At 41.5% G+C, this 16725-nt stretch overlaps 1 long non-coding RNA gene across 2 annotated transcripts in view; it reads left to right on the top strand.

Annotated features, from left to right (window-relative positions):
• LOC139169588 (uncharacterized) overlaps window positions 1-16389 on the top strand; it is a 34586-nt gene extending 18197 nt beyond the window's left edge. The window contains exons 3-4 of one of the 2 annotated variants that reach the window (XR_011559494.1): window positions 1499-1708; window positions 16249-16389. This is a non-coding gene — a long non-coding RNA (uncharacterized lncRNA). Of the gene's footprint in view, window positions 1-1498; window positions 2220-16248 lie in introns of those variants that run through there. The other variant, XR_011559493.1, reaches the window with a different exon arrangement.
• Window positions 16390-16725: the final 336 nt, after the last annotated feature.

Genomic DNA, 16725 nt, shown 5'->3' with positions numbered 1-16725 from the left:
GTGGCAATATTGTTCTGAAGAAATCTACTGATGCTTCCCATGGGCTCTTTTGTGTAATTATGACCAATCTGAAATGGACAGATGCATTATAAAAAAAACAAAAGAAAATATCGCTTGAGTCCAAATGATAGGTGTGGATTATGAAAATGTTTAGCAGACACTCGCTGGAGTTTATTTCTTGTTCTGTTCTGCTTGACTTTAGCAAATTCTGCCAGAATTGTAACATTTTTCTCGTGCATAGACTCCTCATTAGCAAATTTTAGAAGTGTTGTAGGAATGAGAAGTGTTGTAAGAATTCCTGCAAGTGAAGTGTTTTCTCTCCAGATTCAAAATACATTTTTTACATTCAGGCTATTTACAGTGGGTTACAATTATAAGAAACTGAATGAATTCTGGTTCGACATAATTTTTTTTATATAAGATCGGTTTTTGAGCGATCAAGTTGCCTTGGAAACTGGATGGCTGTCTGCAGGGTGCTACAGTATTTTATTTATTTGTTTATTTATTTTATTCATTTATTTATATTCTATCTTTATTATTTTCAACAATTGTGTCAACATTAGCAATTCTAGATTTATTTTATTTTATTTTATTAATAGAGTTGAAAGGGACTATGATTATTTGCTCCCAACCTGACCCTTCAAATTCTTGAAACGGTGCAACATGAGCCGGGGTGGCGCAGCAGGTAGAGTGCTGTACTGCAGGCCACTGAAACTGACTTGTAGATCTGAAGGTCAGCGGTTCAAATCTCATCACCGGCTCAAGGTTGACTCAGCCTTCCATCCTTCCGAGGTGGGTAAAATGAGGACCCGGATTGTGGGGGCAATAGCCTAGCTCTGTTAAAAAAAGTGCTATTGTTAACATGTTGTAAGCCGCCCTTAGTCTAAGGAGAAGGGCGGCATAAAAATCGAATAAATAAATAAATAAATAAACATTGCCACTCTAATCAAGTCTATCCACTTTGCTGCTGGTTGCCCTCTTTTCGTCATCTTTTGCAGCTTGCTCTCGGTAATAATGTTTCCAACATATTGGGACCTCAAGTGAGAATTCTGGATTGATTAATGTATGATCATTTGTTTTCTTGACTGTCTTCTCTATCAACAAAGTTCAAAACTGACAATATTCTTTTTATCTTACTTCTCCAAAGTCCAGTTTTTGCTTCCACAGAATATCTTAATTACCTGCACAATTCTGATCGTTGTAAGAAGCATCAGAATATTTTTTCTAGGGTCATCATTGTTACCCTATCAAATGCTAGCCCGTGGTGTACTTCTTGATTACTGGTTTTTTTACTATTGAGAGCCAAGTTTAAAAATTAGAGCTAGCTGTCACTTAAACTAAAATTGTCAATTTTAATGCTTATTATTTAATTAATAATAGTAATAGTAATAATAATAATAATAATAATAATAATAATAATAATAATAGGAGGAGGCGGCGGCGCTGGAATAGACCTAAGGAAATATATCTAATGGGATAAATATTCTTATTCCATCAGGCACCTCCAAGAGTGAACGTTCCCCTACGAGCCTCAAGCCAACCAGCAAAACCTAGTTTTGGAAACCTTCTAGAAGAGCAAAAGAGTGGGAGCAGTTCTCACTTGCAAATGTTCCACACAATGGGACTGAGAAAACACACTTCCGCTTGAATCCAGTCCCAGATGAAATTCCTTAGCTGATGGCATCCAGAGGAGGCCCCTTCCATTAGAGTAAGCAAACTCCTCAGATACCCTGGACCCATGTCATGGTTGTTATTCTTGAGTCATTAGTTTAGTTTTCTTTAAATTTAATTTTAGTTTCATATTTTTTGTGCTCCTTGATAGCAATTGGAACTGATATTTCCATTACTAAGAGATTTGGTCATAAAACACGGCATCTTGTAACTGAATCATATAGTGATAAAATCTCTTCAATCCTTGTTGCTGTTGTTAAGCGAGGATTTATTTATTGTATTTGTTTGTTTGTCAAAACGTACAAGATAATAGGTATGGTATAAACATAAACAAAAGCAAAGTAGGTATATGTAAATTTGGACAATAGGATAGTAGGACAGGGATAGTAGGCACAATGGTGCACTTATGCACATCTCTTAAAGACATCTTAGAAATGGGATGAAGTCGACTGTAGACAGTTTAAGGTTAAAAATTTTGAGGTTTGGGGAAGAAACCAGAGTCAGGTAGTACATTCCATGCACTTATTAAGTGAGTTTCTCCTCACAACTTCCTGTCATCTTCCAACAATATGTACACATTTTATCATCTGATAAAAGATTAAAAGCTTTTGTTACATATATTGCCAAAGTCTTGCTTTATCCCTTAGCTGATGTTGACCAGAACCTGCTGGCTAAGACATATTGCTAGCTAAGGTAAAAGAATAAGGTTTTGCCCTAATTTGTCTGCAGAATCTGCATTTTCTATTTCATTTGAGAAGTATTTAATCATTTTTCCCACTGTGCCAAAGACCATCATTTCTAACACTGTTCTTACTCAGGAAGGTTAAATGATCCTCTCTAGCCAAGGTGATCTTGTTCTTAATCACCTCCTAATGCACTTGCTGTTTTATTAAAATATTAAAAGAGTCCACATTGATGCAAAACATTTGAATTAAGTTAATTTTCTACCCTTTTCATCCCGATACTTGTCTTGCCAGAATTTCATTTTTCAAAACTAAAACATTTTATTCTTTTTTTTGTTGCAATTGTCTGAATTGGGCAATTAAAAACATTGCAAATAATTTTTACATCTAATTATAAGGTTTTAAAAACAAAGATAAAAACTAATATAGTTTTTACTATACAGTGTTCCCTCAATTTTCACGGGTTCGAACTTCGCGAATGGCCTATACCATGGTTTTTCAAAAAATATTAATTAAAAAATACTCCACGGCTTTTTTTCTATACCACAGTTCTTCCCGCCCGATGATGTCATACGTCATCACCAAACTTTCGTCTGCCATTGCTGATTGGTCGAAATCTCGGCCAATCAGCGTTGTCATTGCAAAAATTTTGCCCGTCATCACTGATGGCCCAAAATCTCGGCCAATCGATGGTGTTATTGCAAAAATTTCGCCCGTCATTGCTGATGGCCCGAAATCTCAGCCAATTAGCGATGTTATCCCGGCGTGCATTAGTACTTTTACAACTATTAAAACTTATTAGAAGACATACCCAAGATGCCTTCTAAACATTCCATGCAGAGTGGAGGCAGCGACAGTAAAAAGAGTAGGAAGATGCTGACAATTAAAGAGAAGATTGAACTGTTAGGTATGCTAAAAGTGGGTCGCTCATATGCGGAAGTTGGGCGGCATTATGGAATAAACAAATCAAGTGTGAGATACATTCGGAAAGATGAAAAGAAGATAAGACAAACAGCTATGTTCACATTCAACAAGGCAGCAAAAAGGATGGTGACGCCTAGAAATAAACGGCTTATGAAAATGGAAGCTGCTTTGTCCGTGTGGGTACAAGACTGCCGTAAGAAGAGCATTGCACTGGATACCAATACAATACGGACAAAGGCACAAGAACTCTACACCCATCTGGCGAACAAAGAAGGAGGTGATGCAGCTGAAGGAAAAGAAGATGTTGATGAAGGTGCCGATGACTTAGAAGACCCCCAGCCATCAACATCCACTGCTTCTCCGACCCCATCCACATTCACGGCAAGTAAGGGAGGGTTTGATAAATTTCAATGGCACTATGGCCTGAGGAGCGTGTCATTGCACGGAGAAGCTGCCTCAGTAGATACAGGTGCAGCTGAGCAGTATTTCCATGGCACGTTTTAAAAGAGAAATGAAGAAAGGGTCTACCTTCCAGAACAGGTGTTCAACATGGACGAAACAGGGCTGTTCTGGAAGAGGATGCCATCGCGCACTTTCTTAATGAAAGACGAAGCCAAAGCCCCTGGTTTTAAGGCCCAGAATGATCGGGTAACTTTGATCATGTGTGGAAATGCAGCCGGCTTCATGATCAAGCCAGGTCTCATTTACAAGTCCTGAAATCCCAGAGCCCTAAAGAATAGAAATAAGAATGCGTTGCCAGTGTACTGAATGCATAATCTTAAGGCATGGATTACAAAAGCCCTCACACGGGACTGGTTTCATCAGTGCTTTATCCCACAGGTGAAGGATTATTTGACTGGCAAAGGACTTAATTTCAAAGTGCTTCTCCTAATGGACAATGCTGGAGGCCATGATGACCTGGCGCATTAACATGATGGGGTACAAGTCAAATTCTTGCCACCAAACACCACATCACTTATCCATCCAATAGATCAAGGCGTTATCCACACGTTTAAGGTGCTGTACACACGCAATTCCCTTGGAAGCCTCGTGGAAGCATTGGACGCTGATGAAAACTTAACATTGAAGGCCTACTGGCGTCAGTACACGATCACATCGTGTCTGAAGAACATTCAGAATGCCTTAATGGATATGAAGACACAGACAATGAATGCCTGCTGGAAGAAATTGTGGCCAGAAGTGGTGCATAATTACAGGGAATTTGCTCCCAAAAAAATTCAACATGCTGCAGTCCAGAAATCTGTGAAGCTGGCACAATTATTGGGTGGAGAAGGCTTCAGTGACATGACACCCGATGAAGTCAATGGGTTGCTTGATGAGCATGGCCTACCACTGACAGACAAAGATCTGGAAGAGCTGACCAGGTCAGCGAGTGAAGAAGAGGAAGAAGAGGAAGAAGAGGTAGCTGAAGAAGCTGAGGAAGAAGAAGAGGTTGGCCTAACGCTTGAACGGCTTGCAGAAGTTCACAGAAGCGCTGCACATCTCCAACAGATTGTGGAACTTTGGGATCCCAACATGACTTGCTCTATTCACTTTAAGGCCTCCCTTGACAACATTGTTACACCATACAGAGCCATGTTAGCCCAAAAAAAGAAACTGCGCCAACAACTACCCATAACTATGTTCATCACGAAAACCAAGAGGTCTGTCGCGCCATCGCCTTCAGCGTCCATTGCAGAAGTGCCCGATGAAATGGTGATTGAAGAAGATCCTTAGTTATGTTAATAATTTTTGCAAATAAAAAACAAAAAAATAATTATTGTTAATAAATAATTATGTTTATAAATATCAGGATCACTAAGTATCTTATGCAATGGTGAGTACCAGTAATAATGGTGAGTAAATGGTTGTTAAGGGAATGGGAAATGGTAATTTAGGGGTTTAAAGTGTTAAGGGATGGCTTGTGATACTGTCCATAGCCAAAAATGGTGTTTTTACTTCCGCATCTCTACTTCGCGGAAATTCGACTTTTGCAGGCGGTCTCGGAACGCATCCCTCGTAAAAATCGAGGGAACACTGTATTACTATCCTAATATAGAATAAGTAAGAAAAACAGAAAAAAAATCATAGAACTAATAGTACAAGAAAGAAAGACAAATAGAAAATAAGGTGTGAAGATCTGGCTTCTGATCTTTTGTACAGCGGTTATAAGAACAATTATAAATTCACTTCTTTTTCTAGTTACATCGTGACTCTCTTTCTATAATTTATCCTAATTGTCAAAATCATAAATTATGAGTTCATTTTCATTAAAACAAAAATCCAACATGTAAATAAATTTTAAATACCTATTTATTCAAAAGATAATATATTATAGGAGTGTCAAACTCAAGGCCTGCAGGATGGATTTGGCTTGCAGGCAAGATTCGGCCCATGGGGTGCTTAGATCTGGCCCACAGGGCTGCCCTGGAAACAGCAAAGGACCAGCCGTTGTGCCTCTAACAGCAAAAACAGAGTTCAGGAGGGTTGTGTGCAGCCCACAGGCTCTGTTTTCTCTGACAGAGGGCTGCAGGAGGCCCACACAGCTGAAAATGGAGTCCAGAGGGAGCCCTGCGCACGTCCATGAGCTCTGTTTTTACTGGCAAAGGATTGCAGGAGGCCAGCATGGCCAAAGTGATGTTGAGCTGGCCACACCCGTTCCAGCCACGCCCAACCCCCTTCCCCCTCGAGGTCAAAAACAATCTTGATGCGGCCCTTAATGCAATTGAGTTTGATACCCTGATATACTAGATTGTTAAATATAGAATGTACCAGGGGTAAAATTTATTTATATTTATGCCTCCAGTATGCCCTGGTTTGGGCATACTGATAGCGATGGCTGCCATTGGTTCAGAGAACCGGCAGCTGCTAGTTGTATCTCCTCTGCTTGGAGGCCACCGTTTTCAGTATTTTAACCCTCTACGCATGTGCAAAGCATTCTGCCTATGCACAGAGGGTCAAATAGCATGTGGCCAGAGAGACTGATGCAGCCCATGCACTGGGGCTGCCTTGCCTATCTTCACCTCTGTTTGCTGTGCCTGCAGGGGTGGGCTACTGCCCAGACGGGGAAACGCAGTGGGGTAATGCACTGAAAGATGTTGAAAGAAAATGCAGGGCATGCCTGCAGGTTCACAGTGTAGGGCTACCAAAGTTTTTACTACCACTCGCCTGTTCCGCTGGGGACAACATAGTGTGCCGTCCCGCACCACTAGTGGTTGCGGTCAGGCATGCACATGCCTTGCATGTGCAACTGGATCGATTCCGGTAAAAAAATACCGGTTTTTTGCTTCCGCGCATGCCCGGAAGTAAAGAAACCGGCAATTTTTGTTGCCAGAAAGAGATTTTGGCTGCGGCAGTTGGGGCCAGCAGCAAAAGTAGCCTGCCCCAGCTCCGGGCACGTGGCCTGCTCTTTGATCTCCCAGGGCTCAGGAGAGATGCCTGCAGCCCGGGAGAGCATAGAGCATGTTTCACGGCCAGAATTGGGGCCACCCAGCTTGCTGCCTGTGCCATGACCCCTGCAGGAGGAGATCAGGTAAGCAGGGGCAAGGGGAGCAAGGGCGAGGGGCACAGCAGTGCAAGTGGCAAGGGGAACAAGGGCAAGAGGTGTGACATTGGTTGGCGACGCGGCGGGCAGCTCTTACCTATTCTCTCCAATTTCCTGGTTTTTTGCTTCTGCGCATGCGTGGAAGCAAAAAACCTCAGTAATTGCATACGCGTGCATCTTTGTTCAACATTCGTCTTCTGCGCATGTGCAGAAGATGAATTACGCACCAGTCACGAGGACACGCAGGGACATTCGCCCGGCGCATTCCGGTAGGGCTGAAATTGGTGGCCCGCCACTGGGCCGCTGTTGCCACTCTCCCTCCGCACCTGGCTGCACATGTTCACCTGCCCTCAGCATTCCTGCCTGTTTGCTTTTGTTTGGTGGTGGGAGAAGGAATTGGTTGTGGGGTTTCAATGCTGTTCAATGGAAGAGGTTTTAGAATGGAGGTGTGCTTAAAAAAGATTTCAAAACCATGATTTCTGCCTCAGAAAAAGGCATTCTCTGCTGGATGATTTTTGCCCGGGATTTTAGTGAGCTGATTCATATTCCTGAATGATAAATGGACTTTGTTATCTAAGGAATGCCATTTAGGCCAAGTTTGGTGCCTTTCCCAGACCTTGTTGACACTTCATTCCGAAGAGAAAAATAACTCCCCTTTTCCTTGCAATTTAAATCTGCTTTTCACTATGTGTGCTTTTATCACTAAAGCGTGTGATTTTACCATGCAATAAGGGACTTTTTTGAGTCGGGGGGGTTTGCTCCAAGGGTCGTGGATCTGGCCAGGAGGGTAAAGAAGCCGAGTCTGCTGAGAAGGAAGAGGTGGAGGGTGTGTAGCTCTGTGTTCTGTTGCTTCAGGAGGGCAGGTGGGCGTGTGCAGACAGGTGGGGAGGGAGAGCAGTGACAGCGGTCCCTTCTAGGCACAGCACACGGAGGCGAAGCCAGGTCAGATGGCACCTTTTGCTGTGGAGGCATAGCATGTCCCGCTCCGGCTGGCCACGCAACTACAGGCCAAAGGGAAAACTCTGTGGTGGCACAGCCGGGCCTGTTTTATAGATGGCACTTCCCCCCAGAAAGATTAACTAGAATATTTAAGAATATGTCTGCTGAGTATTGAAAGTGCAATCAAACCCCAGGCTTGTATTACCACATGTGGTGGACATGTCTGAAAGTAAAAAATACTGGACTAAAATACACACCTGACTAGAAAAAATGATAAAGGAACACACAGGTTTAAAACCACAAATATTTCTGTTGGGCAACATACCAGACAAATACAGTAAAAGGAATGCGTATTTAATAATGCATGTGTTAAAAGAGGCCAGAATCATATTCACGCAACATTGGAAGGGTGAGGAGATCTCCACAGAAGAAAAGATAATAACAAAATTTTTAGAATGTGCAGAAGTGAATAAACTAACATTTGAAATTAAAGAAAAGAAAAACACTGAATATTTTGAGGTATGGGATCTATTTTTTTTGACGATTAAATAAGAGAAACAGGAGCCAGTACTTCTAAGACTACAAGAGAAAGAATGTTATTATTATGGTTGATTACTGTTATTAATTTTGATTAATTCTGATTAGTGTTAAAAATATGTATTAATGTTATGAGAGGAAAACACTCTTATTATGAGATTACTTTTAGAGAACTCTATTATTATTACTATGATGACCATTACTCAAAAGAATTGTAACTAGAGAGCACACTGTATGTATTTTGAACATGTTGATCTTTCTTATTATATTAATAATAATAAGAAAATAATTCTGACTAAGTTGCTGATATAAGGAGATCAAGGATCCAATCGTGGTGAAGCAATTCTTAACATGCAGTTCAGATTCAAGCATAAGAATTTGTCCTAGAATTGCTAACAAGAAAAAATACTTTCGCAGTCCTCCAATATCATTCTTTACATCTGTTCTGTCTGGGTGCCCCCAGACTTCAACACCAACTGGAAAAAGCAGCCAGACACGCTGGTAAAAGCAAAAGCACTTTATAGTTTGAAAAATAAACACAGAGAAAAACCTGTTCTTCCCAACAGGCAGGCTATGAGGCTTCACAGCAAAGTCCTGACGGCCAGACAATACAGCAGACTTCTTGCTGGCACACACACCACTGTAGAGAATAATCCCCCACGCCTTTTCCCCCAAGGTTTCAGCCTTCAAGGCCACAAGCCAGAATCAGAGACGTCAAAGATCACAGCCAGGTCCCAGGACTCCCAAAGATAATACTCCACAATACAGGAAGGGTGGGTCTGCCTTTTCAGCCTTTCTGGGGAGAACCATACCCAAACCCAGCTGTTACCTATTTAGGACTGGAAGTACCTGGCTAATTGTCCCCTTCGTTGTGCTGCTCTTCTCTGCCTGTGATCGATGATGGCTTGAGCATTTTCATCTAAGGACTCCAGGCTGCTTGCTGGGGAGAGCTCCACCCCGGGGGACTCTGGCTGTTCTCCCTCTCCCTCGGCCTGATATTCCTCCTCCCCTTCTGCCTGGGCCTCCTCCTCCTCCTGTTCCTCATCCTCCCCCTCTGAGCAGGGAGCCGGCAGAGGTTCAGCCGTTCCCTGAGGAGCCTCAGACGGAATCACAACACCATCTATCTTTTCATCCATGCCTAACTGTAGGAACAATAGAAGAGAGAGAGAAATATTGTCAACATCAAGCTAGAAAGTTTGGTTGGAAAAAAATAGATTCACTATATCAAACTTGTTTGTCTACATTCTGGAAAATGGGAGGTGGAGCTTATGTCCCCAATGTAATTAACTATAACTTTCCCTTGGTTTTGAGCTGAAAAGTAATTTGGAGAATCCTCCAAAGTGAATCAATGGAACATAGATGTGTTTATATTTTTTTCTAAGGGAGTGCAAATTCCCTACTTTCTTCATAACAATAAACAAATAGAAAGAATATGTTTTATTGACTCTCTAATTAATGGATTGTAGTCCTTTTTTTAAAAAAAACATTCTTTTATTATGAAAGAACTGGATTTTTTTTAAAAAAAGAGTAGAATCCAAACAAATCTAAGTCCAGGATATTGTGTGAGGAACGGATATCTGTTCTAATTCCTGCCAATCTTACACATTGGAAATAACTCCCTTTCAGCTGTTTTTGTTCATACTTGTCAGCCACTTAAAAGATGTTGTTTTTGACTTGGATCTGGATAGCCGCCCAGAGTTTTGGGAGAGGGGCGGCATACAAGTCTAATGAATAATAATAATAATAATAATAATAATTATTATTATTATTATTATTATTATTATTATTATTATTATTATTATTATTATTATTATTATTATCTGTCTTTAGGCAGAAGCAGTGGTGGGCTACTGCCCGGATTGTGGGGAACGCAGTAGGGTAGCGAAAATGGAGCTCCACCCAAGAGCACCCAATTTGCACTGAAAGATGTTGAAAGAGAATGCAGGGCATCCTGCATAAGCCACACTCACAGTGTGCTAGTAAATATTTTGATAGTCCTTCACTGGTCAGAAGGCTTTACCATGTTTCAGTTTGCTAGGGTACACCTCTCTGCCCTCTAAAATAGGGGTTCCCAAGCCCTGAACCACAGACTGGTGACTCGCTGGGAACCTTGCAAGCAGTGGACAAGCACCTGGAACTTCACTTGTACATGGGAGGAAACTAGGTTGTGTCTGCAAAACCATCACCTCCCGCCTCACTGCTGCCACAGCTGCTATTATTGGAAGTCCATGGAGCCAGAAAGGTGGGACCGCTACTCTAGAACAAGTTGATTCTTCCCTTTTTAAAAAGATTACAGTTCCAGTCATTAATCCACATTAGCCAAACCCATATTTTGTTTCTTTTCTCTTCTACATTTCTTTTGAAGACCTGCTCTTTCATCTCTTCCCAGCCATTTAATCTCTTTGGGTTACTTGAATAGTCCTATGCCAATTGTTGAAGGTCAAATTTAGGTGCTAACAGCTGTGAATATTACACACCTGATCTTTGCTGCAAGAGCGAGAAGAAAATATTGCAAACTGATACTTCATTATAGTCTTTAATTACAATATATTTCCTTGCTTCATCTAACTGAATATTGGTAGAAATATTCCTGCTAATTGCATCACTTCATTATTACAATTTATAGTGGAAATATTTCCTTCTAGTTATATTCACACGGATATGAAAGAAAGAGGAAGTAAGGGAGGGAGGGAGGGAAAAAGGAAGGAAAGAAAATTTAGCTATAATAAGAGAATAATATTTTTTTCAACATTTTCCCCTGGTATCCATCTTTTCTTCAGGAGAGACAAAATAATTTATATTGTGGCATCAAAATATAGTACCCAAAGCAAATAATGAAAACTCACTGCAGTATTTATTGTTATCAGTGCATATTGGAAGAATTCCCTCAAGAGCACAGTGGGAACAGACAAAAAGATATTCATATTTATATATTTTAGTAAGAGGAAAATGATAGTTATACATATGTATAAGTAATAAATGATGTCATAAATATTCAAAGTGTTACTTTTCTGCCTTTTTGCAGTTACTATTTTCAAGGAAGAATTACTGTATTGTGATTGTTATATATATAATATATATATATATATATATATTATAATGGGACCTTCAGTTATCTTGCTATAGAAATTTTGATTTATTTTTAAAAAAAATCTGTACTGAGGATTAGGAACAAAAAGCAAATAAGCACATTCATATATCTGTTGGTCTGTGGAAGTTAACTTGGAACAGGGCTGGCAATCTTCTGCATAGGGCCAAAGGCCCTGCCACTGCCATTCTCCATGATAGATGGAGCTATCATCCAGGATGGTTGACCTCATTCAGCCAATGAGGAATGAGTTTGTTTAATGTCAATTTTGCCTTTGTCTCCATGGCCCACTTTTGACTCAGTCCTCACCACAGTTAGAACATGTGGTCAGTTTCCTGAATCATAGCTCCATTTTTTTGTGTGGTATAGCATCCAGCTTTCACCGTTCTGTGAGTTTTCTTTCCTCCCCCGATAATTACATCAGCTGTTCAGTGGACAGGGTAGAGGCATCATTGGCCTAGAGCAGACCTGGGCAAGGGGTGGCCCGCTGTCTGTGACTGGCCCACCCGCTAACTGAGCGGTCCGTGGAGGTTGGGGTCCACTCCAGTGCAAGGATGAAAGAGCTCACCGTGTCTGCTGGGACTCCTCCTGTTTCTGCTTTCCTGATGAAACATGAGGAAAGCAGGAACCGGAGGAATCCCGGCAGATGCGGTGAACTCTTTCATCCTCACACTGGAGCAGACACCAACCTCCTATCGAGAGCGGCTGTGCACAGAAACCAAGCAAACACTCCAGCGCAGTGACTGTGGTGCACCATGTTGCCATAAAGCAAACAATTAGGGGTATGTAGAGTGGGTCTCGGTGTTTCAGTCAGGCCAGGGTCTGGGTCTTTACAGTATTGGGTAGAACTTAGTTAATTATATTATTCTAAAACCATCCCAATTTCTCATGTGGCCCTATGGCAAAATTAATTGCCCACCCCGGCCTAGAGTCTAGGCTCCAGCTGCTTGGCCAAGGCCACCAGCCGTGGATCTATATTACAATTGATACAACTGATCAACTAATATACAGTACATCTATACAACTGATTTAAAAGACCCTGAGACAGTTTCTAGCCTGAGAGCTAAGTAATTGTGGCAATGGCCAGGAGGGAAAATTTTCCCATAACCGTTTAAACCAAGAGGGCTTGCTTTTTGTGGTGGTTGAATTTTCCTCCCGCCTATCACTCCCCTCATTGAGGGAAACCCGGCCACATAGCAGAAGCTCTTGCTGCTTTCAGCCAGCGGACGCTCTTTGTTGCCAGACACCTTAATGCCCCACTGGCTCTCCTCTAGCTATGGAGATCAACTCCTCTTGCTGGTATTTCAATAGGCCTGTGGCTTTGGAGATCTCCTATTGCCCGCTTCCCTCTCCAGGCATTTTCATTGTGACTCAGCAGTCGGCAGAGCAGTTTCTGGCAGCGTCTAGTTGATTGCTGTGCTTTGTTCAGGGCCGCCATTTTGTGTGGCAATTCTCCCACCAGACAGGCCCACTCTAACTGCCAATTCTTGAGGGCTCTAAGATGGTGATGCAAAACCTTGGCCCTCAATCTTCTCTATCGGGCCAGCCAGCAGTGCAGAAGGGAGGTTCCCCTCAGACGAAGTCTGATCCTGGCCCCAGTACTTCTGCCCATGCTACAAAGCACAAGGGTGCTAAATGGGTGTGTAAATCACGTGAGGGAAAATCTAAGTCCTCAAAAGCTGCCCAGCAAGATGAGCCCCACAGGGACAAAGCACTCCACAAAATCTGCAGCAAGTCAGGCGAGGGCTATCTTTCCCAGGGTTCATTATCCCAACTCGGGCCAGTTCAAGGTAGACGCTTGCATCTTAGCAGAGGGAGCACCAGAGAGGGAGACTTTGCTGACAATGTCTCCATAGACACATGTGATCTCCATTTGGTGGATATAGACATTTGGGGGCAATCTTTCACCTCAGCCCCCATTGATCGGGTCCAGTGGGACCTTCAGCTACCTTTATTTTTACTGCTGCAGGCCTTCACCAGCCTACAGGACCCTTCCAGTGTCTAGGCTATGGTCTCAGCAGCTGTCAAACAAAGTGTGGCAGTGTTTCTGCAAAAACAGACTCCCTGACATTTCTGCCTTGGATCAAGCACTCCCTGTTGAAGAGGACCTGATTTCCCAGGGAAGCTATCATTACCAGGAGTGGCATCCTCATCGCTCTCAGGAGAGTGCGAGAGACACTCATTCTCTTATCTCGGATGATAACAGGGGTCTCAATCTGGATCTTTCTGAAGATGAGGGCATTTTACCTGACCCTCCCATTTCATCGGGACTATTCCATCCCAGTCTTTTTAAGTCACTCCTCTTCAAGGCACAATATATGGCAAACCTGGGGCCATCAGGGCTTTCCATTTCAGAAGCCTCCCATTCACTCATGGACCACCTTTTCACTGAACATACACCAGAGGCCCAGGTTGTGCCTTGTCAATAACTGTTCATCGATGCACTCAGATTCTGGTCTCAAGAATCATATATAGATTTGAAAACATGCAGAGAAGAACACTAAAGGATTAGGAACCAAACAGAGATGACTTATATCTTTTAATTGCCATAAAATATATGATTTTATAACATGTATAATAGGGGTGGGTTATAACTTACTTTGTGGCCAGTTTGCTTCCTCTTGCACTACGTGGCTGTGCCTTGGCATGCGCATGTGTAGTGCCAAAAAATTCAAAAGAAAGCAAAAAAAGCGAAAAGCAAGATGGTGACTGCATGCACAGTAGCAGAACCTTGGCTTCTGTGCATGCTCAGAAGAAAAATAAATTAAAATAATAATAATTTCAAAAAATAAAAAGAAATGACGGCACCCATGTGCCAACACCGACCGAACTGGTTCCTTGATGTCATCATGATGTCACTAGTAGCTCATTACTAGTTCAGGCAAACCGGTCAAAACCGGGAAGAACCCACCTCTAATATATAATATATATTATAATACTTATACTAACGACACACCTATATTACAGTCCATCCCAGGGAAGATAATTAAATATGATATATAGACTGCTTGGTGACTCAGCTTCAGCACTAATCACTTTCTCTGATACTATAATAAAATATCTCTTCTTTCCATTTCTCATCTATAATGAAATCTTTACAGGCTTGTTATTTATTCCTATTCAACAAAAATCTATTACCAAAAACAGCTACGTACACATGTACATGTACATATACATACCCTGATCAAATAAACCATCTTTATATTCCTTCATTTTACTTTTACGAATCTAAAACTTTAGCCATTTGGCATAGTGTCCAATAAATTGGTTTCTTTTCATTTTCTCTTTTTTTCCTCCCAGAAAATCCTTCACAACCTTTAACAAATCATTTTCAATTATCTAAAATGTGGAACTTATCCAAGTCCCCCTTCTACTTTGTTATTTGTATATACTCCTTAATTATAAAGATATCAGCTGGTTTCAATTATATATCCAGTATATAATATATTTTTCAGTATAACTCTTGTAACCTGCCTTGTAACCTGTCTGCAATACTTCCTTCTGCTTCAGGGGAAAATTTGATGGAGACAACTCCAATAATCAAGTGGAAGGGTTACCCCTTATCAGAGGCCTCTTGGGTAAAGAGGAGGAACATCCAGACCGATCGCTTTATAGCCAAATTTCATGAGGAAAATCCAAATAATCCTGGGTGGAGGTCACATCCCTAGATTCTGAATCTGTACTCAGTTTGTTTTTGTTTTACACAGGTCACCTTCAAGAAGTAAGGGGAGACAAATATGCAAAGATTTTAACTTACCATGAAATGGAGGGGAGGAGGAAAACTACATTCCACAAATGTTTATTTTACTGATTGTGTCCTAGGCTACCACAGTCAGAAGGAGAGGTCTGGGGTGCACAATCAGCCAACATAATTAATTGGACATTGTGATTTATGAGATGTCCAATGAGAAGGGGGGAAACAAAGTCATGAGGGCGTGCAGCCTGGATGAACTCAGATCTGACTACAGTGAAGTATTGTTGAGATGCTGCTTTTAATAAATCTTTGTATTTCTTTTGGACTTTGGCTCATGGTCCCTGAATTAATTAGGGAATCTTTTGGAAACTTCACACTATCATTTTAAAATCCATATATGAATTAGCCTCAATTTTGTCTATTGTGAGTGGTCCATGACCAGCCCAGTTAGTCACAGATTCTGAGGAGGGTGAACCAGGTCCACCTTGGTACCCTACGTCAGTGTTCTTGACAGCTAAGTCAGAAAGTGAGAGTGAGGGAGAGTTGGAACCTGAGAAACCTGGGGAACCACCAGAGACTGTAGAAACCCCAATTATAGTAGTATCTGACTCAGATAACGAGGGGGACATTGGGGACCAGGAGCCCCTATTAGATGCCAGGGTCAGAAGGTCACGAAGCAGACAGGAATATCTTTATGGGAAAAGTTCTAGACGGTGAGTCTGTGGAAGAAAATCTAGATAGTGAATATCTCTAGGAAACAATCGCCCCCAGACAGTATATAGGAGCCGGGGTGGCGCAGCAAGTAGAGTGCTGTACTGCAGGCCACTGAAGCTGACTGTAGATCTGAAGGTCAGCGGTTCAAATCTCATCACCGGCTCAAGGTTGACTCAGCCTTCCATCCTTCCGAGGTGGGTAAAATGAGGACCCAGATTGTGGGGGCAATATGCTGGCTCTGTTAAAAAGTGCTATTGCTAACATGTTGTAAGCCGCCCTGAGTCTAAGGAGAAGGGCGGCATAAAAATTGAATAAATAAATAAATAAATATAAGTGAGGATTTATGGGTAAAGAGGCATGGAGATTCAATGTTTGTATGATGGAGGTCCTAGATCTGAGGTTCCAGAAATGCTTTGCTGGCAACTGCTAATATTTCTTTAACTTCATCATGCAGAGATGCAGTTGATTGAGGAAAACCTGAAGATTTGTGGGTGTGGATGTTTGAAGGACATTAGAACATTGAAGAATATCTAAATTGGATTTGGCTGCTGTCTGCAGCCCACTCCTCATCTAATAGACAATTTTGACCGGGAACGCTGCCAACTAAGAGCCTGACTTTATTTTGTACAAATCATTTTTAAATAAAGATGTGTTTTGTTTGAATTTTCTGCAAGTGGGTGCTTCTTTGTTCTGATCCGATTAGGCCCAAGCAGAACGTTGTCCAATAAAAGTTGTCCTTGATCTACAACCTCTTTTGAATCTAGTTTTATTATGGCAGACATTTTTAACTAAGTACTGTACGTTGTTACCAAATATTCTAAAATTCACCCAAAGTTATTTTGCTACATTTTACATTAGTGGGTCTCTTCTCTTTCAATTATAATTTTAATTATTTCTAGTTCCCTCTCATGTCCAACCTTTGAAGTCCTAT

The sequence above is a fragment of the Erythrolamprus reginae genome, chromosome 6, assembly GCF_031021105.1.
Source record: "Erythrolamprus reginae isolate rEryReg1 chromosome 6, rEryReg1.hap1, whole genome shotgun sequence".
Lineage (NCBI taxonomy): Eukaryota > Metazoa > Chordata > Lepidosauria > Squamata > Dipsadidae > Erythrolamprus > Erythrolamprus reginae.
The sequence above is the reverse complement of the archived record's forward strand: the minus strand, read 5'-3'. Positions and strand labels throughout refer to the sequence as shown.